This window comes from Schistocerca cancellata, chromosome 3 (assembly GCF_023864275.1).
Source record: "Schistocerca cancellata isolate TAMUIC-IGC-003103 chromosome 3, iqSchCanc2.1, whole genome shotgun sequence".
In the NCBI taxonomy this organism is placed as follows: domain Eukaryota; kingdom Metazoa; phylum Arthropoda; class Insecta; order Orthoptera; family Acrididae; genus Schistocerca; species Schistocerca cancellata.
Window position 1 is genome coordinate 700,402,490 of NC_064628.1, and position 24,671 is coordinate 700,427,160.

At 43.5% G+C, this 24,671-nt stretch overlaps 1 pseudogene; it reads right to left on the reverse strand.

Moving 5' to 3' along the window:
* Positions 1–14,463: 14,463 nt before the first annotated feature.
* Positions 14,464–14,581, reverse strand: LOC126177422 (5S ribosomal RNA; annotated as a pseudogene).
* Between the last annotated feature and the right edge of the window lie 10,090 nt (positions 14,582–24,671).

Below are 24,671 nucleotides of genomic sequence, written 5' to 3' on the forward strand. Positions count from 1 at the left end.
TCCCCCCCTCGTCCACTTTCAGGTCTGAGTTATTGGAAGAGCCCTTCTCACTCTTAAAAATTTGATTGACTACTTAATTAAATTGATCAATTAATTATCCTCTGCCCCTCTGATAAACCCCCTCCTCTCCCACCCTCCCTCCCGGAAATCGGCAGCAAAAAGACTCAGTTGATCGATCATTTGGAGGGAACTCGATTGTAGTGTATGGAATATTGTTTAAACAATTTAGACATTGTGTGGAATGTTATTTATTTAAACAATTTAGGGGATTCAAGGCAGTGTATGGAATATATGGAAATTGGTGGAGAGGAAGGATCTCATAACAGGAAATTCAAGGGTGTATTATTTATTTGTAAAAAACTGAGTTTGTGGGGTTGGATTTCTCTTGCTCATCATTCTCTGCTGTTTGGAAACATGCAGGTCTTGTAAGAAGCAGTTGCATAGGGCAAACATTTTGCATAACCTAATGTTCGGCACTGTACTCTGGGTGTCCTAACCTAATGTTTGGGCCTATGTCAGCACTTAACCTATTGTTCTGTTAAGTGGTTTTCCATGTCACTCCCATTTCCTTAAACTATTGTACCGCTTTTGATACCAAATTAACTAATTAGTTATGTCCTCCCACTATTTTCTGGTATGCTTTTCGAATTTCATATGCTTTTGAACGCTATTACTGGCGCATTCTTCTTCGTCACCCACCCCCTTAACCTGTTGCACTGCGCTTTACATAAAAATTATGCAAACTGATCTATTGTTCAGCACTTAACCTGCTGTTCTGCTCCATGTCACCCACTCATGCACACCCTCCCCTTAACTATGGTACCACTAACACCACGTTGATATAAAAAAATTATGCAAATTAATTAAATGGGTATTCTTCGCATGTATGGGGTAGTTTTTCTAATTTGCAGCATTTTATTGGTCGGTGAAATCGATGGAATATAGCTTAAACAAAAGATATTTAATAAAAAACACATCCGTCCACCTGATGCCGGAGTCCGGGTGCGAAGCAGCGACGCCGCCATCAGCTGCCAAGCGATGCGCAGGTGTCCATTTGGGCCCCGCAAGCATGAGGCGGGGGCATCCCTTTCATACTTGACACCCGATAAACTCCTATCGGGATACATGTTCACCTAGGCACTGTTGCTGGTGTGATGAAGCATTGCGGCAGAGCGGGTCCAGTGCCGAGAGGTTCCAATGCTTCCCAGAATAGCACAGGGTGCATTGTTCCTAGTGATCCTAACAGGACAGCCTGTTCATCACTGAATTTACCCATCAAACTACTGCTGCTGCCGGTGTGGGAGCACCGCCTGCACGCCGGTCGGGGTGGCGAGCGATTCTAGGCGCTACAGTCTGGAACTGCGCGACTGCTACGGTCGCAGGTTCGAATCCTGCCTCGGGCATGAATGTGTGTGATGTCCTTAGGTTAGTTAGGTTTAAGTAGTTCTAAGTTCTAGGGGTCTGCTGACCTCAGCAGTTAAGTCCCATAGTGCTCAGAGCCATTTGAACCATTTTTTGAAGCACCGTCTGCCATGGATTTCTGCAGACGAGACTTTCAGCACCAAAATCACAGAATGTAGCGGTCTACTTCTGGTCAGCTGCAGATTAAATCGGCAACTGAGCTGCAGTGTAGGCTGGTAAAAACAGTGTGGGGGGGGGGGGGGCATTTCAGTCACTAATTGAATCCTAAGACTACGAGAATGTTCTGTGACCCCCATCTGCATAGAGAGAGATCGTAAATTAAGCATTATGCTCAAGGTGCTAGAAATATGTAGAGCACTGTCTGGTATGCTTTGATGATTTATGTGTTCGACAATTAACAGTGAATGGGTGTACTGCACAGTCATCTATCTATGTTCGCAATGATACTCGCAAAGTAGAGAGGAAGCTTTTTAGCTATCATACTGAAATTGGGAAACATGCTGTCACGTCATTGCTCGGTGTTGAAATTACTGTAAAATTACAAAAATTGTTTACACCAGCAACAGTGATGCTTATTATTAGAGTACATCGGTGGTGTCTTTTCCACCACTCCAACCATTGGTACGCTGTTGGTTACCACATAATGATTGACTGCCATCGTTTGTTTGAGTTGGAGAAAGAGTTATCGTGGAGGGACAACGCCTTCTGGGACAGATAGCACCGAAACATCGCGTTCATGACTGCAATATGAGGAATCAGTCGAAATGGAATGCAGAACTATCAGTTATTCTGTCACTGTGACAGATGAGTTTAAATGTAGAGGTCGTCAATCAATTTTGGACAGCAGTTTGAAAACTCTCCACAACGCCGCCAAACTCTTCCAGTTTCCTTATGTTGTAACTGTCTTATCATCCAGTGTGTGTGTGGTGTGTTATGGTAGCCGCAGTAACAACATGATTTACACCATGCGATGTTTAGTTTTCTGTGAGAGGCAATGGATCAGAACGTGTTAATGTCAGTTTAGAATCTGACACAGACCTCGAAGTCGTGGCGGAAAAACAAAATGTATGGCAGTGTACCAAGCGTGTTACACAATGTACCAAGCGTGTTACAGCAGAAAAAAACAATATTTCAAATAATGCACAGGGTCAAAGGGAGCGTCTCTAGTGACTTACAGTATAGTCTGTGGGATACGGTCATCCTCATACCATACAGGTGATGAAACTTTTGTGCAGTGGATCAATACCTGTACATTTAATAGGATAGTCACGTGTGCTCGATGCTGGCATGCATACTGTATTTGTTTTCGATATATGGGAGGAGAGAGACTCGGTAAAAATCTTATCGAGTTCTCTATCGGATGAAGTTAGTGGAGCTTTTATAGTTCGTAATTTTTCTCTAGTGGAGGTACAGAATAACAATGATAGAATGTTGGGGCGATAGAATTGAATGGGTCCTGAGGGATGTGGATCTGCAGTACCTGCTTGTAGTTTGGAGAAGCACCACAGTGCAGTAGCAATATCCACGTCCTTCCCCCAGTTTCCATACTGTTTTTTATACTACCTCGTGTTGCAGGAGCAGGCTTTGTTTCTGTTGAACACTCAAAACATAGTTATGTCACAGTAACTCAGCTTCACCTGTTCCTACACGGGTTGCAGAAGATGGTAGATATAGCTTTCTCTGACTTCTACTCAGTTCTGACTTAGATTGGAATGATCACATGCACAAAGCTGCAGGGATGGTAGCGCAGAGTCAGAGGGGTAGTTGCAAGATGCATAGGGGCTACCTAAAACCATGTTGGAATTTTACTGTAGCAGACAGGTTCGAGGAAGGTGGCTCATTTCGAAGTATGAGAGTGCCAGAAATATGATTCACGAGTGGCTGTAACAAATAAAGGACTTCTCCATAGGATCCAATGCTGGTATGTGGTTAAATGGAAAGACTTGATTCCAAATCATAGACATCATTTCTACCGAAAGGGTAGTCCTAGCGATCTGAAAAGCTAGTGTACATTTCTTACGACCTCAATATCACACCATCTACTACTGTTTGTGATCCTTATCAATCAATAATCGCCTATAACTCAGTGGATATATCGCAGAACCTCTGACATGGCATCGAGACAGAATGCATTACAAATACTAGAGAAATATCTTGTGTCGGCGGCGTGAGGGAGTTGCAAATACTGGTTTCATATCACGCTACTGAGCCGAATCATTTTCAAAATTTGGTAATTTTATTACGATGGTGCACCGGCGGCGACGTGTAACCGCACTGCTGATCTGATAATATACGCTCCGGCAATCACCGTCTATATTCAGTGTCACGGTATTTGTCTGGAAAAACCACGTCATTCGTAGGTAATGCCATATGTGGATTTATAAAGCCCGTATAGCTTTTAACATGGATACTTGTGTGCACCTGTAGAACCAAGACCGCTTGTGATGGTAATATGGTTGTATTTTTTTTTAACATATGGCGGTTTGTAAGATGATTACGCCTCTCTTTCTAAGACACAGTGGTAGCACTTGCAAGAAAAACTTATGAGACATGTCCACCCATCGTTGATTTTCGGTCAGTATTATTTCGTATTGCTAGAAATCAGTTATTGACGAAGTATTATCCTTAGTAGTAGAGGGGTGCATGATAGATTCGCCTTGAGTATCATGCTTATAAAATATGTGTTTGTATCCTTACATGTGAAAAGGAAATGCCTATGTCCAGTCGTAAGGAAGGTATGGATTTGATGTGGAGTACTGTGATAGCAAAGGGAAGAGTATGTAAAGTCATAAGAATGGTACCGATATTTCTGTTTCCAGAGCCACAGCCATCAGCAGGGTGCATTTCCGATACTTCGCTCATTGTTGAATGTTGTTCAACTGAGCTGCAGTCATAACATTTAGTTGTGAGTACAGGGATAAAATACATATGAGGCCAGTTTTTTTCCTAGGACGATTCTGTCTAGGCGTACAGGGCGTGCAGCGCCAGTGACCTGTGGCGAAAATGATTCACGTTTCCCATATTAACGGTAGGAGCCATCCAAATGGAGAGGCCAGTTGGAGAGTAGCAATGTATCTAGCTTAACCGTGTTGTCCACTAGACGACCGAATAGCGAACTAATACTTACTGTATGTTGGATAGCTTTCGTGATCGCGTGGAAACTTGAGAAGATTCAACATGGACGTGTGCTTGCGTTGGACCGTTATTCCCTCCCATGTAAACTGTTTGGTTGACTGCTTCTGCATATTTCGCGCCTTTATTTAGTTGAGCGAACATCGATTGTGGTGTGTGCATCTAACGGGTAGAAGACACATTTGCTGGTTCTCTAGACATGAGAATAACCTTAGTTGACTTTGCAGATTATAAGGATGATTTGGAATCTGTTACATCACCGACAACGGCATTTGCGAGTGGAAATATCAGTTTCCTCTATTTTTTTCAAGTTCTCACATAAAGGTCTTCGCATCAGATGCGATAAGTTTCTAGTTATTCTGTGGTTTACAGTATGCTCCACCTTGCTGAAATTTTGGGTTTGTAGAGAAATAATTTCCAGTTTATATCTTCGGAGCTATGTTGCATGAGTGATTGGTAGGATACTGCTACGTGCTTCATATCGAAAAGTACCACGAAAATGGCATGGTATTATGGCAAACCATGCGAAAATACATGTGTTCTTCTAATCTCAGAGTCTGGAGATGGGTGTAGAAAAGCAAGCCAGCAAGCAGGTCCAGACCAGAAACGGTAATGCATTTGTGCTGAGGGGAAACAAGCCCGAATTTGTAGAACAGTTCTGAGAGTGACTTCAGTCATCCGAGTGTGCTCTGGTCATGCATCGGGAGTGGATGACGTGTGACCGTGAGCTGTGGGAAAATATCTCGTGCTGCGAGGAGTATATATGGTGCTGCCTGTCTTCATGATATATGTAAGAGTGTCTTGTGGTCAATAACTATACAAATGATGTGAAAGGGGCGATTTTTGTATGGCACAGGATGTGAATTGTATGTTTACTACAACGACACGGTACATGGTGATATATTGCTGTGCTGGAGATCAGTTTCAATCTCTAATATTCAAGCTCCTGTCCTCAGTGGCAGAGCAGTGTATCTGAGTAAGAGTCTTTCTGTATTTAACGATCAGTAGGCCACTTTGCAAGGTTTAATTGTCAGTGCACATGCTGTAGCTTGAACATAAAGGTACCGTGGCTTATGTTCTGACATACGTTTGTGGGAAGTACTCAAGCTACTATTCACATAGAAACAAAAAAGGAAGGATAGATTGGACATGGTGAATTGTGGTTTCAGTTCACTGAGGAGTGTATCCGAATGTAAGTGGTGATAGATTCAATTCGTAAACAGCTGCACAATATAGCAATGCAAGTGTTCAGTTGGACCTGCTATAGTGTACAAACAGGACAGGCAGTACTGCTGTAACAATATGTCCCCTCATCGGCACCCCTAAGCGTACCCTTGCATTTTCCTTGTTGTTCTATCAATAGTGATATTGATTACAGTACACCAATCTGCCTCGGTGATGTCTTTCCAAGCACTACGTCTTTGGGTGTGGTATTCATTATCACACACAGTGCCCGGCAACTGTCCTTCATAACAGTTCTTTAAGAGAATCTTGGCAGGATACAGCACCTTCCAGAAGTGCTGATTCAAAGACTTTTTCAGATAATTTCCTAGACTGAGAAAATTGAGACATATAGCAAACTTGGGTGAAGGCGTACCACAATTTTTTCAGGTGCTGCGCAAATATAAAGATAACTGCACTGTTTATCTGAAATGTGTATATGTTGCAGTGTAAAGTTACTGTGGCATATGTTGTGGCATGATGAGAGCAGACGAATGTGTGTCCTATTGTGAGGGATGCATAGATTCAGCACATCGATAACTGCGAAGATATGAGAGAGGTTTTTACCTGGAAAGTTATATGCGCTATACACACTGAGATTCATTCCAGAATCACAGCTGTTAAGATGAGAAATTACCTGTACTTCAATCGATATCAGACTGTAGCAGCAATCGTAATATTTAATTATAGTTCCACTGGTAAATATGTTCCTGGCTCCCAATATTCTTGTGGGTCTTGTATGTCTTTGATGATCTGTAGATAACTTTTGCGGGTTTTAAGTCTCAGTGCAATGTAGCGATCTGTACAAAATAATATTGGCGCTGAAAGTCTCACCTGCAGAAATCCATGGCGGACGATGCTCCCACACCAGCAGCGGCAGTAGTTTGACGGGTAAATTCAGTGACGAACGGACTGTCCCATGAGGACCGCTATGAACAATGCACTTTGCTATTCTGGGAAGCATTGGAACATCTCTCAGCACTGGACCCGCTCCACAGCTATGCTAAGTATGAGAGGGATGCTGCCGCTTTGTGCTTGCCAGACCAGCACGGACACCTTTGCATTGCTTGGCAGCTGACGGCCACGTCGCCACTTTGTGGGGCCCACCGATGCACCCGGACTCTGGCGTTGGTGTTGGATGGGCAGTTGTGTTTTTTATTAGATATCTTTTGTTTAAAATATATTCCATCGATTTCACCGACCAATAGGAAGTTGCGAATGAAGAAAAACTATTCCATGAATGTGAAGAATGCCGATTTAATTAATTTGCATAAATTTTTTATATCAGTGTGGTGTTAGCGGTACAATAGTTAAGGGGAGGGTGTCTGTGAGTGGGTGACATGGAGCAGAAGAGCAGGTTAAGTGCAGAACAATAGGTTAATTTGGATAATTTTTATGTAAAATGCAGTACAATAGTTTAAGGGGGTTGGTGAAAAAGAAGAATTCGCCAGAAATGGCGTTCAAAAGCACATGAAATTCGAAAGATGTACCAGAAAGTGGTGGGAGGTCATAACTAATTACTTAATTTAGTATCAAAGGTGGTACAATAGTTTAAGGAAATGGGGATGACATGGAAAACCACTTAACAGAACAATAGGTCACGTGCCGACAAAGGCCCAAACATTAGGTTGTCACCCACAGCACAGTGGCTAAAAAATGGTTCAAATGGCTCTGAGCACTATGGGACTTAACATCTGTGGTCATCAGTCCCCTAGAACTTAGAACTACTTAAACCTAACTAACCTAAGGACGTCACACACATCCATGCCTGACGCAGGATTCGAACCTGCGAGCGTAGCAGTCACACGGTTCCGGACTGCACGCCTAGAACCGCTAGACCACCGCGGCCGGCAGCACAGTGGCGAACATCAGTTTATGCAACATGTTTACGCCATGCAGCTGCTTCTTACAAGACCTACATGTTTCCAAACAGCAGAGAATGATGAGCAAGAGAAATTCAACCCCACAAACTGAATTTTTTATAAATAAACAATATACCCTTGTATTTCCTGTTATGAGATCCTTCCTCTCCACCAATTTCCATATATTCCACACACTGCCTTGATTCCCCTAAGTTGTTTAAATAAATAATATTCCACACAAGTTCTAAATTGTTTAAACAATATTCCATACACTACAATCGAATTCCCTTCAAATAATCGATCAACTGAGGCTTTTTCCCGCCAATTTCCGGGAGGGAGGGTGGGAGGGATGGCAGTTTGCCAGAGGTGCAGAGGATAATTGATTGATCAATTTAATTAAGTAGTCAATCAAACTGATAAGAATGAGAAGGGCTATTCCAATAACTCAGACCTGAAAGTGCGACCGGCCACGGTGGCTGTGCAGTTTTAGGCGCTCCAGTCCGGAGCCGCGCTGCTGCTAAGGTCGCAGGTTCGAATCCTGCCTCGGGCATGGGTGGGTGTGATGCCTTAGGTTAGTTAGGTTTAAGTAGTTCTAAGTTCTAGGGGACTGATGACCACAGCAGTTGAGTCCCATAGTGCTCAGAGGCATTTGAACCATTTGAACCTGAAAGTGGGGCTGTAGCAGCGTGGGGGGGGGGGAAGGGGTAGGGGGTGGAGGAACAATAGGTTAAGTGCCTGTCAATCATAAGGAAGGATACTTTTAGCAGAACAATAGGTTAAGTACCTGTCAGTGAAAGGAGAACAATAGGTTAAGTACCTGTGAATCAAAGGAGAACTATAGGTTTGCCCCTGAGTGCATACCTCCCCTGATGTAGGCAACCTGCATTAACAAATTGAGCCACAACATACTCTGTTCCACTACTGACATCCATGGTCAAATACTGTTAACAATTGCAATGAGGTTTATTGATCTTGGTATGTGGTGTAGTGAGGTAGGCGCATCCCTTCTTGCTGATCTTGCTTGCGCCTGATACTGTTGGGCTGCTGAGGCTAACAGTCTCTGTAGACCACGGGCGTTAACATTAGCAGTGCATCAGGTTGTGCTGCAATGGAACCCCATCTAGAAGGTGGTCTGTCGGCTCTACATGTCATTGCAGTGGTGCCATAAGGAGAATGATGTGTGCTGCATCCCTCGGCATCACACAGGCTCAATGAGGCCTCGCCTCGTTCACGTAATCTCGACGGAATGTCAAGATGGATGTGCACAGGGTATGACTTGCCACTCTTGGGCAGTAGTCGGCTGGTGGCGGGCAATGTGGCTCTAGGTCCCGGAGTCAGCAGGCATGAACGACAGATTGGCAGGGCTGTTCCCTGCACAGCCCAGTTGCAAACTCAAGATGGCAGCTGGTAGAGCCCAGACGTCTCACAGTGCCGCCTCACTATGGTGTCGTCGTGGTACTGCTGGCTTCTGGCGATGACAGGCGATCCCTGACTTAAAAACTAGACTTTTTATATGCCTCCAGTGCCCATTTTTTTCGCTAAAACCTGGTGCCTACTGACTTGTGGCTACCGGCCCGCAGCTGTTAACACAATGCTTTATGGCGATACCATACCACTTTTCCTCATGTTTGTAAAAGATTAAAAAGTTTCCAACCAAATACTGGGTCGCGAAACTACAGAATTATCACCGGCAATATGGGAGGCAGTGTCAAAGCCGTTCTCGAAGAGGACGTCCCCCTGTGACTGAAGTAAACATTGATAGAGTGCAAGCTGCATTTTAACCCTTTCGTGGGTGCATTTTTTGTAGCAACTCAGCGAAGGTAATTTTTTTGCTATCCTATTAGAAATGTGATCGCCTGACTATATTTATTTTTTGATAATTTTATATTTGTGATTCAGGAACAAAATCTATGATACTACAGCAGAGTCTCTCTAAGCTGAACCCCGGTAATCCAAGCGTTCGGTTAATCCGAACATGAAATATGTTAGCTAAGTATGAAAACTGTGCGGTTAACTGCTGTACATACACACTATTTTAATTTACACAGTACAGTATACATGTATTAGAAAAATTGCAAGAAAACATTAAGTTTAAACAATGCATAACAATGAAAGAAAAGTTGTCAAACTTACTAAAATACAGTGGATATTTTATCCCTAGTGGGATGTTGCTCCAAATAACGTAGCGCGAAGTCAAGGGCTTCTGCTGGGCCGGCCGGGCTGGCCGAGCGGTTCTAGGCGCTACAGCCTGGAACCGCGCGACCGATACAGTCGCAGGTTCGAATCCTGCCTCGGTCATGGATGTGTGTGATGTCCTTAGGTTAGTTAGGTTTAAGTAGTTCTAAGTTCTAGGGGACTGATGACCTCAGAAGTTAAGTCCCATAGTGCTCAGAGCCATTTGAACCATTTGAGCTTCTGCTGCGTCACTGTGTGACACCAGCTCTCCTTTGTCGCTTTCAGGTTCATTGTCACTTCCGCCACATGTCCACTTCTTCCTGGTCTTGAGCCACAACAGCAACTAAATCAGCGTCACTAAGATTCTCCACACATGCCCCATCCGCTGCCATCCACTCATCTACGTCTCCTTCACTAGCTTAGGGATTGTCTGTAACATTTGTAGTAGATTTTCCTCTTCCTTTTCAACTAGGTTGCCCTGAAATGCAAGAGATGTCCACAGTTTTCTCCATGATTTTTTCAGAGTATTTTCTGAAATAGTCTGCCATGACTCGGCGGCCCAATAAACATCCTTCACATTGGTCTTTTATATTTTGTCCACTAAAGGAATGCTATCATCTTTGATCAGCATTCTTAAAAATTGTTTTCTGTAAATCAGTTTTAATGTCTGCAGAACGCTCTGGTCCATCGGCTGTAGAAGTGGTGTAACAATCGGCGGCAAAAACTTCGCCACAATTTCTCCATCACATAATTCCTCAGTGCTGGCGTAATAGGGCGCGTTATCAGTCAAAAGGGCTGCACGGGAAGACAAATGATTTTCCTTAGAAAACCGTCGAACAGAGGGAACAAACTGGCCGTGAAACCATTCTTTGAACAGATTACCATCCATCCATGCTTTTTTCTGGTTGCGATAATATGCGGGCAGGGACTTCATGTTGCAGTTTTTAAAAGCTCTGGGCTTAGCAGATTTGCCGATCAGCATTAAAGGAAGCTTCTGATTACCAGCAGCGTTGCTGCACGCTAATAAAGTCACTCGATCTTTGCACATTTTAAAACCAGGAGCATCGTCTTCTGATTTTGATGCCAGGCTTTTTTGTTGGCAATGCCCTAAAATTAAGACCGTCTCGTCAGCGTTATAAATTTGTTGGGGAGAATACGTTCCCTCTCTCATCATTTTTTCAAACTCACCCAAGTATTCCTTTGCTGCATCATAATCAGAAGAAAGCTTCTCTCCAGTAATTGTTAGCTATCGGATTCCATGACTTTTTTGAATCTGCCTAACCAACCCATACTCGCAGTAAAAGACTCATCACCATTCATTAACTTGTTCGGGTAAACAGCTTTCTCCTGAGCCAGTGCTCCACACAAAGGAGTTCCCTTTTCTCTTTCCTGCGTAAATCAAAGGAAAAGAGCTTCATCCACTTTAACGTAATGGGACTGTTTCAAAGTCTGCCGAATTTCGAGTGTTTTTCCCGAAGACGTTGCACAGGACTGTTCAAGCTTCAGCCGGTTCTTCCTCCAATCACAAATGGTTGTTTTACCAACATCCAGTTCTGTTGTCAGTTTAGACACATTCTCACCATTGTCTATCCGCTTCAAAGCATTCAGTTTTTCTTTGAGAGTTAACGTTGTATGTTTCCGTTTACTCACGACGAAAATACGTACACCACTACACTTGAACGAATATAATACAACTGTTACGCGTCCCAGCGATCGATAACTAACATAACCAAGCGCTTAGTGAGCCAGCTGTCAGTGCACTGACCTCAGACACTACAAAGGCCTCAACAATCTACAACAACAAGGGCAGGGAGTGGGAGTAAGCCATTGTTCCCACACTTGTTCCCATTTGTTACCATGGTGTACCTCCCTATGTGCTTGGTATACTTCATTCTAGAAACTCGTCACCAAGGTCTGCTCCCAATTAGTTCAGATTAATGGGACTCTACAGTGCATGTATCACCACTGGACCCTTGTGAGGTATTAAGACTGGTGGTAAATGGATTTCCCACTTTCCTTTTGTGTGCTGTTATGTGTTCTCATTACACGTAAAAAAAACTAATTAACAGTGTTTCCTGCTTTTATTTTATGTTTTCTTTTGCTTTATTTAAAAAAATTTGCTACTGATATTAAAGTTTACTTACCACAACGTGAAAACCATCCTTGGAACTTTATCATGCAATAAAGGTATGAACTGATACAGGTCACAATAATGTAGAGCGCAGAAGCGAAGCAATGTGTTCTGACAACAGTAGTGATCCCACGACAAACAGAAACCGACTGTTGTAGCAGTTTTCATACACCTGGTGCAGTGTACCACCACAAGATGTCAGGGATAGACAGAGGCGGTAAAACGTATTCCCAAAAGCTTTGGGATACCCCTAAGTTAGTAGTAAGTGTGCTTCCCAAAGACCACAAATGACAGATTGATTTTGTGGTAAGTATACTTCCCAAAGCCCCTTCCAGAAACTACATTGGTGGTAACCATACTTCCCAATAACCATTAAAACACCATTGTTTGGTGGTACATATACTTCCTACAGTCCTGAAGGTTATATTTCACAACAAACAGAAACTACAGCTGATGCAGTGGACTGCCACTAGATGCAAGGAGCGCACAGAAGTGGTAACACATATTCCCTTAACTGCTGTGGAGGAGTGCGTTTGGTGGGACGTAGATCCCCCACGGCCCGCGGAAGGGTTAAAGCAGCGCTCAGAAGTCTGGTCCAAGCACTGCAGCCAAAAAATCTTCCTCTGCGGTATGCATTCGGGTGTGCCATGCTACTCTCCATAGATTCTGACAATGACCACCGAAGACGTGCCCGTTTTCAGATGAAGCAATGTTGTCCATTTTTAGACATGTAAATCGCCTCAAGATTAGTCCTCTCCATCCGTCGCCTCCCCCCCTTTCGTTTTTCCTCTCCTCCCCCTTTTTTCCCCTCATCTGTTCTGGTTCCCCCCCCCCTTCCCCCATCTGACCTTGCCTGTGGTGTGTCACGTTCGTGCCGACTTTTTAGTGCAGTGTTTCCAGTGATGGTTAAGTGTTGTGCGTCTTTTCCGAAGTGTTGCAAACGGACATCATACTGTCGCTGGGTGTGATTTTTATATCTCTTGCGAACAGAAACCAAACTGTCGCCATGTTTTTTTTTTTTTAATTGTCTGTGTACTATTTTCCCTGTCTGCTTCCTGTGTATTTTATTATCATCGTCCACCATTTGTTTTCCGCCGTTTTACAATTAACGTTACCGTTTTATCGCCTGCTTTTATTGTTTCTTATCTTCTTATGTTTTAAAAATTCTGTAGGCTGAAGAGCAGCGTACTAAGCTGCTGCCAGCGCGCTCCCTTCAGGGGGAATAGAAATCCAATAAAGGAAAAAAAAGCCACAAGATTCGGATTAGGGGCTCCGAAAACACACGTCGACACACCGGTGCAGACCGAAGCTTAACGTATGGTGTGGCCTAATGCACAACAGGGCGATCAATCCATTTTTCTTCGCGGAGAAAACTATAACGGGAAACGTAAAAGCAGAGATGCTCGAAGGGTTCCTGCAAGTACAAATCGAAGGGCTATAGCAGTCCATCATCTTCTAGCATTATGGTGCTCCCCCAATTTAGCTCGTGCGGTAGCGTTCTCGCTTCCCACGCCCGGGTTCCCGGGTTCGATTCCCGGCGGGGTCAGGGATTTTCTCTGCCTCGTGATGGCTGGGTGTTGTGTGCTGTCCTTAGGTTAGTTAGGTTTAAGTAGTTCTAAGTTCTAGGGGACTTATGACCACAGCAGTTGAGTCCCATAGTGCTCAGAGCCATTTGAACCATTTGAACCCCAATTTAGCGGCCCTTTAGACGGATGCGCGCCCCACTCTCCTTACCTGCAGGACGGCAGGAACAACAGCGTGGCGCGCCGAGTCAAGCTGCAGATCCGTCTCTCGCGCGCAGGTACGCACCGTTTCCCGCTCAGGTACGTTGCTCCCTGGCGTTTCGGACAATCCGACAGTTCTGCGCAGCACCTTGTCAAATGCAGGGAAACCGCGTTCGTGCGATTGCTGCTGCTGCAACGTACGTAGTAGTTACAGCAAGCCGAAAAAAACCAAAACGCCGTCTTTGGATAAAAGAATACAGACAGTATAGCATTTGTGTGTAATTAGTGAACTGCGCGATAATTTTCCACATTATTATTAAAACTAATTACGGACGGACTGTGCCTCGTTTAACATTTTACTGGATTTGATTGAGTAACAAATTAGCAAGACAGGTACAGTGGTGAGGAAAAGCATTTCAGCAGAGGAACGCCTAGCAGCCATGCTGAGGTCTTCAGCAACTGGTCGCTCTTTTGAGGACTTAAAATTCAGCACTTGAAATTCAGCACCATCATTATTCGCTGTTATTCCAGAGACATGCAAAGCAGTATATGATGTTCTGGAGTTATACATACCTAAACTAAACTAAACTCCGTCCGAACAGTCCATGAAGGCCCAACGTTACCGACCGGCCGCCGTGTCCTCCTCAGCCTACAAGCGTCACTGGATGCGGATACGGAGGGGCATGTGGTCAGCACACCGCTCTCCCGGCCGTATGTCAGTTTACGAGACCGGAGCCGCTACTTCTCAATCAAATAGCTCCTCAGTTTGCCTCACAAGGGCTGAGTGCACCACGCTTGCCAACAGCGCTCGGCAGACCGGATGGTCACCCATCCAAGTGCTAGAACAGCCCAGCAGCGCTTAACTTCGGTGATCTGACGGGAACCGGTGTTACCACTGCGGCAAGGCCGTTGGCTGGAGTCATACATACCACATGAAAATAAGTGACTACGACTATCTACCATAATTTCAACCATTCTAGTGTTACACTTACTTAACTTTTGAATAAACAAAATTATGCGCAGGAATGATTTTCTTGTATCGTTACAAGTCTATTTTTAGCATACAGAAGTACATGAAGTAAGACTTTTATAGTCTATGTGAAGTGCACCTGAACAAGTCCCACCACTTTCATGACCTTCCTGGCACTATTGTTCACGCCTGTGGGGAAACAGTCAGCTGGAGCTGACACGATTACGTTGCACCTGTTGTTTCACACGTCCGTGCGGGGATGCGGTTTGTGGAGCAGTTGACGACCCAGTACTGTAGTTATTAATGTCACTGCATAAACTGCTTGTATGCAGTCCATTTTCCTAACTTTTTTTCAACGCTTATTCCAGTTGCATCATATTCATCCACAGCGTCCTTCGAAGTGGACTCTGTTAAAGCACGTCTGCAAATCGTCATGAAGTCGCATGTAGCCCCTTTTAAATCTGACTTCCGTTTAATTGTATTGTTTGCAGCACGTTTGAGATTTCGGTGTGACGATTCCAGCTGAGAAGCGAAACCTGCTTATATTTTTTGTTTTACTGTTTCCTGCAACAAGGTACGAGTGGACAGAAATGGCAAAGGGATTTCAAAACAGATGTAAACTGCGGCGAAACAGTGGATGAAAAACATATACGTATTGTACCTCCATCTCATTGAGGAACCCACGCTACAATTCCAACAGCTTTTTATTTTAATGACAACTGTAAACTCAAATTACGAGTCTGTATTTGTTGATGAAGGAAAACTGGAAGAATTTCTGATCGTGGAGTAACTAAGAACAAAGATGTATACAGCAAATTAAAGGGAAAAACAGTTGTATTTACCCGAAAATCACGCGACAGTAAAATAGGAATTTGGTTTTGGTTGGAGATGAAGCTTTAGATGAAGCTTTTCCGCTGAGTGGAATTTTTCTTTTTTAAATCGTACTCGCAACAAGAATTCGACCATGACAAAAGAACTTTTAATTACAAGTTGTCTCGTCCTCGGAATGTCGTAGAAAATGCTTTCTGCATCATTCCTTCACGCTTTCTAGTTGCCACAAAAAATATGTCATGTTACTTTAACTGTCTGTGTTTTGCACAATTTTCTACGAAAAAACAGTCGAACCTACCTACCACCATCAGCTGTGGATATAGAAAACACCGAAATCTTCTCAGTGTCAATGTGTAAAGCAGACTGGCGACAAGCAACAGAGTTAGGCCGGTATACGTAACTAGATTCAGTAAGGAATTCCTTCGTCCAGCTGTGTGAGTCTGGTATGGTCTTTTATGTAAGTGCAGCCGTCTAAATGCGAGGTCGTTCGGTGCGGCAATTCTGCGTGACTATAGTGTGGGCAAACCCCCAGTACCAGTTTTGCCCTCAGACAGAGCTACGAGTACCTGATTACATGACTGCGTGGCGAGAACCATATCACACCGGCAGAACTGTCCGTGCAAAATTTGAAACGTGTGGGGCGTGCTGAATTACACAGTCCCTGAGAAATGGATGGGTCGTGATGGAGCCATCATACGGACTCCTAGCTCTCCTGATGTCAAGCCATTATACTTCTTTTTGTGGGTTGACGTCAAGGCTAGCATATTCACAACATCAGTGAATGAATCAATCAAAATTGTTGATGCTGCAGGGCTGACCCATACGTGGGTACAACTTCAATATCCCCTTGATGTTCTACGATCGATCAGTGGGTCACTCGTTGAAATTCTGGCATATCAAAAAGCAAAAGCTTTGCTACCTGCTAAACGTTCTACAATATACTGCTGTGCTGTATCACTAGTAGTTTACAAGTTTCGATTTTTTTTAATGATAACGGAACTTTATGGACACCCTGTGCTACGAAGAGTTGCAGAACATAGAGTAAATGACATGGAATTAAAGCGTTTCCGGACCTCAATCTGTGGAATAATTTTGTTCTCCTACCCTATAGTTTAACTTAAAATGTCAATTACTCGATTTTTTCGCACGTTATTACAGGAGAAAGAAATGTGTATCATTAAAAAAACATAACGTTCTGTGGAGTCGTTAAGAATCCTCAAAACAAACGGAGCTCACATAACATTAGGTACAGACATTAACTGCAATGAGCTTTTAGACGTAAATTTAAGTGTTTATCGAAAGTATATGGCAATTATTCAGGTAGTGAAGGGAGACGAAAATTTAATAGTCATGGGTGACTGGAATTCGAGATTAGGAAAAGGGAGAGAAGGAAACATAGTAGGTGAATATGGATTGGGGCTAAGAAATGAAACAGGAAGCCGCCTGGTAGAGTTTTGCACAGAGCATAACTTAATCATAGCTAACACTTGGTTCAAGAATCATGAAAGAAGGTTGTATACATGGAAGAATCCTGGAGATACTAGAAGGTATCAGATAGATTATATAATGGTAAGACAGAGATTTAGGAACCAGGTTTTAAATTGTAAGACATTTCCAGGGACAGATGTGGACTCTGACCACAATCTATTGGTTATGAACTGTAGATTAAAACTGAAGAAACTGCAAAAAGATGGGACTTTAAGGAGATGGGACCTGAATAAACTGAAAGAACCAGAGGTTGTACAGAGTTTCAGGGAGAGCATAAGGGAACAATTGACAGAAATGGGGGAAAGAAATACAGTAGAAGAAGAATGGGTAGCTCTGAGGGATGAAGTAGTGAAGGCAGCAGAGGATCAAGTAGGTAAAAAACGAGGGCTAGTAGAACTCCTTGGGTAACAGTACAAATATTGAACTTAATTGACGAAAGGAGAAAATATAAAAATGCAGTAAATGAAGCAGGCAAAAAGGAATACAGACGTCTCAAAAATGAGGACGACGGGAAGTGCAAAACTGCTAAGCAGGGATGGCTAGAGGACAAACGTAAGGATGTAGAGGCTTATCTCACTAGGGGTAAGATAGATACGGCCTACAGGAAAATTAAAGAGACCTTTGGAGAAAAGAGAACCACGTGTATGAATATCAAGAGCTCAGATGGAAACCCAGTTCTAAGCAAAGAAAGGAAAGCAGAAAGGTGGAAAGAGTATATAGAGGGTCTATACAAGGGCGATGTACTTGAGGACAATATTATGGAAATGGAAGGGGATGTAGATGAAGATGAAACGGGAGATACGACACTGCGTGAAGAGTTTGACAGAGCACTGAAAGACCTGAGTCGAAACAAGGCCCCGGGAGTAGACAACATTCCATTAGAACTACTGATAGCCTTGGGAGAGCCAGTCCTGACAAAACTCTACCATCTGGCGAGCAAGATGTATGAGACAGGCGAAATATCCTCAGACTTCAAGAAGAATATAATAATTCCAATCTCAAAGAAAGCAGGTGTTGACAGATGTGAAAATTACCGAACTATCAGTTTAATAAGTCACAGCAGCAAAATACTAACGCAAATTCTTTACAGACGAATGGAAAAACTAGTAGAAGCCGTCCTCGAGGAAGATCAGTTTGGATTCCGTAGAAATATTGGAACACGTGAGGCAATACTGACCTTACGACTTATCTTAGAAGAAAGATTAAGGAAAGGCAAACCTACGTTTCTAGCATTTGTAGACTTAGAGAAAACTTTTGACAATGTTGATTGGAATACTTTCTTTCAAATTCTAAAGGTGGCAGGGGTAAAATACAGGGAGCGAAAGGCTATTTATAATTTGTACAGAAAGCAGATGGCAGTTATAAGAGTCGAGGGGCATGAAAGGGAAGCAGTGGCTGGGAAGGGAGTGAGACAGGGTTGTAGCCTCTCCCCGATGTTATTCAATCTGTATATTGAGAAAGCAGTAAAGGAAACAAAAGAAAAATTCAGAGTAGGTATTAAAATCCACGGAGAAGAAATAAAAACTTTGAGGTTCGTCGATGACATTGTAATTCTATCAGAGACAGCAAAGGACTAGAAAGAGCAATTGAACGGAATGGACAGTGTCTTGAAAGGAGGATATAAGATGAATATCAACAAAAGCAAAACGAGGAATTTAGTCGAATTAAGTCGGGTGATGCTGAGGGAATTAGATTAGGAAATGAGACACTTAAAGTAGTAGAGGAGTTTTGCTATTTGGGGAGCAAAATAACTGATGATGGTCGAAGTAGAGAAGATGTAAAATGTAGACTGGCAATGGCAAGGAAAGCGTTTCTGAAGAAGAGAAATTTGTTAACATCGAGCATAGATTTAAGTGTCAGGAAGTCGTTTCTGAAAGTATTTGTATGGAGTGTAGCCATGTATGGAAGTGAAACATGGACGATAAATAGTTTGGACAAGAATAGAATAGAAGCTTTCGAAATGTGGTGCTACAGAAGAATGCTGAAGATTAGATGGGTAGACTACATAACTAGTGATGAAGTATTGAATAGAACTGGGAAGAAGAGGAGTATGTGGCACAACTTGACAAAAAGAAGGGACCGATTAGTAGGGATCACAAATTTAGCATTGGAGGGTAGCGTGGTGGGTAAAAATCGTAGAGGGAGATCAAGAGATGAATACACTAATCAGATTCAGAAGGATGTGGGTTGCAGTAAGTACTGGGAGATGAAGAAGCTTGCACAGGATAGGGTAGCATGGAGAGCTGCATCAAACCAGTCTCAGGACTGAAGACCACAACAACATGTCAATAGAAAATAGACGAAGCGTGTTCGTCGAGTATACAAGAAAATCAACTCCACCGAAACAGAAATTGAAGATGTATGCAAGATTGTTTGGGCAATACTCAATATGCGGGATGATCACAAACGTATAACTTTTCCCTTCTATAGACCTCTAGGCTCATCTCCAGAATGTAACTGAAAACTATAAAGAACATCATAATCTCCCCAAACATATCGTCAACATTGTCATCCATCATTTGATTGGGATCGTTATAGTTTTTTAAGATACAATACTTTCCGAAAATATTGAAGAACCTACTCTGAAGTCATAACAGATACTCTGGAAGTCCACTCATGGAAAATTGGAAATTTGTGGTAAGTTCCTATGGACCAAACTGCTGAGGTCATCGGTCCTTAGGCTTACACACTATGTAATCCAACTTAAACTAACTTACGCTAAGGACAACACACACACCCATGGCCGAGGGAGGACTCGAACCTCCGACGCGGGGAGCCGCGCGAACCGTGGCAAGGCGCCTAAGACCGCACGGCTACCCCGCGCGGCCTCCACTCATGACGGAAAAACGTTAGATCTCATGACAACAAACAAAGATGACTTTTTTGAGGATGTCCGCGTTAAATTAGCATCAGTTACCATGCAGCGACTGTAGCAATAATGTATTACCAAAGTACGAATAGTGTCTACAGTAGGTAGAAAGATTTACATTCCCAGTAAGCTACATAAAGAGTCGGTAGTGTCATTTCTCAAGGAGAAAATTGAAACATTTAGCTCTGGGCAGGAGAATGTAGTGGAACTGTGACCCAACTTTAGGAGAATAGTTGACCAAGCACTGGTTAGATACATACGTAATAGAACAGGCTGTCAGTGGCACCAAAGTCAGTGTCCAGACACTCATGGATTACGCAAGAACTGAAACTGAAGACAGCAAAGCAGTGGCACAAATAACGAACTGCGCTTGCAGATGATGATGATGTCGTGTGACGAGAGCCTCCCGTCGGGTAGACCGCTCGCCTGGTGCAAGTCTTTCGATTTGACGCCACTTCGGCGACTTGCGCGTCGATGGGGATGAAATGATGATGATTAGGACAACACAACACTCAGTCCCTGAGCGGAGAAAATCTCCGACCCCGCCAGGAATCGAACCGGGGCCCTTAGGATTGATAGTCTGTCGCGCTGACCACTCAGCCACTGGGGGCGGACGCTTGCTCTTTACAAAGAAAACTCCAGGAATGCAACAGCCCCAGTTTAATTCTAGCACTCTACAAATATGAGTGATATAAGTACACGTATTAGTGTCAGTGGCTTTGAGAAACATCTGAAATCATTAAAATTAAACAAAACTCCAGAATCCGATGTAATCTCTAACAGGTTCTACACAGAATTTGTGGCCCGGTTAGTCTCTCTCTTAGGCATAGTATATTGCACATCCCTCTAATAATACATAATGACCAGTAGCTGTAAGAAAGGACAGGTAACACCTGTCTCCAACAAGGGTAGCAGAAATAGTCCACAAAAAGAACATCCAATATCACTGACATCCACTGTTGAAGAATTTTGGAACGAAGCAGCAAAGTGGCTACAATATCATCGCAGGGGATGTTGACGTCCAGAGCCCGCTGTCAGTGAACGAGCCGTGAAATCAACATGCGCGGCGCAGAACAGTCCGTTCGCAAGCCACGGAACCCTTCGTATGCACTGAGGCAAGGTGCTGGTGCCCAGCGGAGCTGTCCCGGCTTCGAATCCACATCGGTGTGTTGTCACTGGCTCCCTGCACCTGACGATATCAATGTGCCGCCAATGCGGATTCCCACGCTTTGCTAATCTGAAGAAATCTCTTTTGATTAAATCGTTTTCTATGTGTATTTCGACCTTGTTTATATGGCGGAATCCCAGTAGGTGGAGGCAGATTAAAGGATCTTGGTTATTCCATAGTCCACGTGTGTGTCTTATCTAGACAGTGGACAGCACAGTTTTTTCACAGGACATGTTTATTCTTAAGAGTTAGAATTTGCTGACAATATCAATCAATATTTTTATGTGTACCGTTTTCTACAAAGTCTCAGTCACGATCTATGCCCTTACGCCAACTTTCTGTAAGGGCATGTGTTTCCAGTTGGTATAATCTCTTGTCCCGTGCTCATGGCTATGTTTTCATAGTATGACTTACGCTCCCATCATCTTCGAAGTGCGTCCCCACGTACAGAATCCTTAAATGGCCCAAACCGATGGAAGTCGTAGGCGCCAGGTCTGGGCTATAGTGTGGGTGCGATGATGTCCAATTTGGCGATGTGTTCTCAGCAGAGCCAATTGCCGTGATGGAGCAGAGTTTCTTTTAGATTCTTGTGAGACTGAGCACGTCGGAAATGGTTGTTTAGTTTGTTCCGAGTCTCCACATATGTCTCCAAATTAATGTTTAACTCTTTTGGTAACGCAGTCACAAGAGTGATGCCGCTGCTAGCCCACAATACTTGTCAGCAGAGGGAATTGCCTTGATTCTTTTTTCTTTTTTTTTGTGATTGCGGGTGTTGTTGTACCAGTGTTCACATCTTTGAATATCCAAGAGGCACAGTCACTGCACACACACACTTCCAGTGGTCACCGATAGCAGTGGAGCCAAATGCCGAGCTGTGATCTGCACAAATAGCGGCAGCCACGCGATTCACCACGTCCTGGGCACTGGCTGCGACAGGACGTCTCGAACGTGAGCGATCGTGGCGCTGTTTCCGCACCTCTTGACAATTTACCTCTCTTTGCCAGTCGCCCAACAGTGCTCCTATTAACTGCACCATTAACATACACTGCTCACAAACGTTTATGGATGTTCAACGTGGTTTCTTTTTCGACGATCAAGGATTCGATTACAACACGTTGTTTGTAACGAGTGTCATACGTAGGTGTCACTTTTATGGCTCATTACTTCTCTGCCATCTGTCAGAATTTTCCAACTTCAGAGGAAACATCTAAAATGATTTTATCTATATACCGTATGATTAAGGATGAGGTTTCTAAGCGAATCACGTTTTTCATTTTGTCAATTTTAATATTTGTTAATTTACTTTCTTCTTTAATTGCTTATCCATTCCCTTTAATAGAATTTATTATCCCTTTAAAACTTTCTGATATTCTCTTAAATATCGTCCCTGTCACTAACTCTTTCTACATTATTTTCACTAAATGATTCATCATCCCTGTCAGTGTCTGCTGACACAGTTACACTTGGTCCAGTCATGTCAGACCCATGGTCTTCTGTGTGTACTTGAACAGTGTGCGTACGAGCTGTGCCTTCTATAATCTCTGAACTATTTTACACTTCTGAAACATTTTGCATAGACGAACTTTTGTCATATAATTCTGATACATTTAATCCTGAGACTTCCTCATGCGACTCTGTCCTTTGAGACGAGTAATTGACCACTCTATTCGTTAGAACTATGACTTTGTTACTGTCACCCATGTTTGACAAATTCTGTTATGACTAAACTATTTAATATTAACTAATGTGTTGAATTTTTGGGCTCTATACCATACATTCGTACTGCTCTATGCTGCGTTGTGGCGCTCGCCGCTCTTTTCTGCGGGACCTAAGGGGTACAATTTGACCACACACTGTTTCACCGTTTAACATCACAAGGTCGTCTCCGAAGGCTGTGTACTGCACTTTCTGTCCAGGTATCGCATATAGCTGCCGCCTCCTGAGTTGCCAATTTGCCTCGCCTGCCTTGTTGTAGTGAGTGAACTCACACCTGGCATCACTCTTGCATGCACTGATGAAGCCGCAGTTGCCAGTAACTGTCACTGCACGTGCACCTGCCTGCCATTTGCGTCGTCTGTCTAGAAAGTACAATGAATTATCCTGTTCTTGACGTCAGTTCTTGACTGTTGATGTCCACAAAAGTCGCGGGATATTCTGTACTGAGCACTGCTCACCAGATATCACCCAACTCACTTCTGTATCAAGCTCACCGTTCACATTCCTTACATTTCTAGACTGTTAACAGTCACCAAAATCAATAAAAATCATTCCAGTGATCCTCACGAGGGATGCCACGTACAACGCTCCCCACACATTGGTAATTACATGGGTCCGGCGTCTATCTGTAATAAACCGACCGTACATAAGAGAGTTGTGTTTGGAAATGTACAGATCCACCACACCTCACCAAGAGTATGTGTTGAGGTCTCCAGCCTGGTATCTTCTACAGATGGCGTCCCTTTCACAGCGGCTGATATCACCAGGTCGTGGGCTCCTTGACAGAGCACTGTTAAGCGAAAACCGCAGAACAGTGAGGAACTTGACTACAGTAATGAACACTTAAAGTAAATTTTAGAGATGTCAGCTTTAATAACCGTCTGTAATTCCAGCCACAGCACGGTATCAAAGCATTTTTATAATCACTGGTGTCATCCAGCACATTACTCATAATCCATGGTATCTACCTAACAACACATCATAATAGCAATGATACTCCATAGCCACATTCACGTCCGACTTAATAATTACGATTATGAACACTTTTGCAGCCGTTTTATTTCCCTTTGACTATGATATTGACTCTAATTGACGATAATTAAGACGTTATGTATTAGTTTGTGTGACGCACGACCAACACATGACTGTTCCCTTCGGACAACACCGCAAGATTCCCCCAGCAGTGGCAATGGCGTACCTTGTCTCAAACTGTTCGGCCAATGACAGGCTGGATGCTTCTTACGCTCAAAGACGTTCCGGGTGCTGCCAACCAACTGCTAGCGAGGACACTGTTGTCAGGTGGGTGACACCGTAGTTCATCAGTAAACTGCCACAATGGAAGCTCCACATCATCAGAACGCCACGTTTATCCTCTGCCCAGACTCAAGGTCTTGGGCAGTACCGCACAACGTTATGAAACCAAATTCACACAAGTGTTAATCTCAGTTTTTCTCTGTTTCCATTGCGAAACAAATCCTAGGATGGAGAGAGTTCGCATATTCTAATAATGAAGAAAGTGTTGTGGCTCAAGATGCCACACCACTAAGGCCTCGTCTACATACCTCCAAAAACAATTGCGTTTTGTAACTGCTGACTGAGCCGGCCGAAGTGGCCGTGTGGTTAAAGGCGCTGCAGTCTGGAACCGCAGGACCGCTACGGTCGCAGGTTCGAATCCTGCCTCGGGCATGGATGTTTGTGATGTCCTTAGGTTACTTAGGTTTAACTAGTTCTAAGTTCTAGGGGACTAATGACCTCAGCAGTTGAGTCCCATAGTGCTCAGAGCCATTTGAACCATTTTGAACTGCTGACTGAAGTGCCTAATTCTTGAATTCTTCCACAAAATCGTTAGCTGTTATAGGGGACAGGGGGCTACTCATAGCAACACCATCAGTTTGTTCAAAATATTGGCTGTTGAATCAAAAGTAGGTAGAGGTGATGTTCGAAGAGATGTACTGTGTGAAA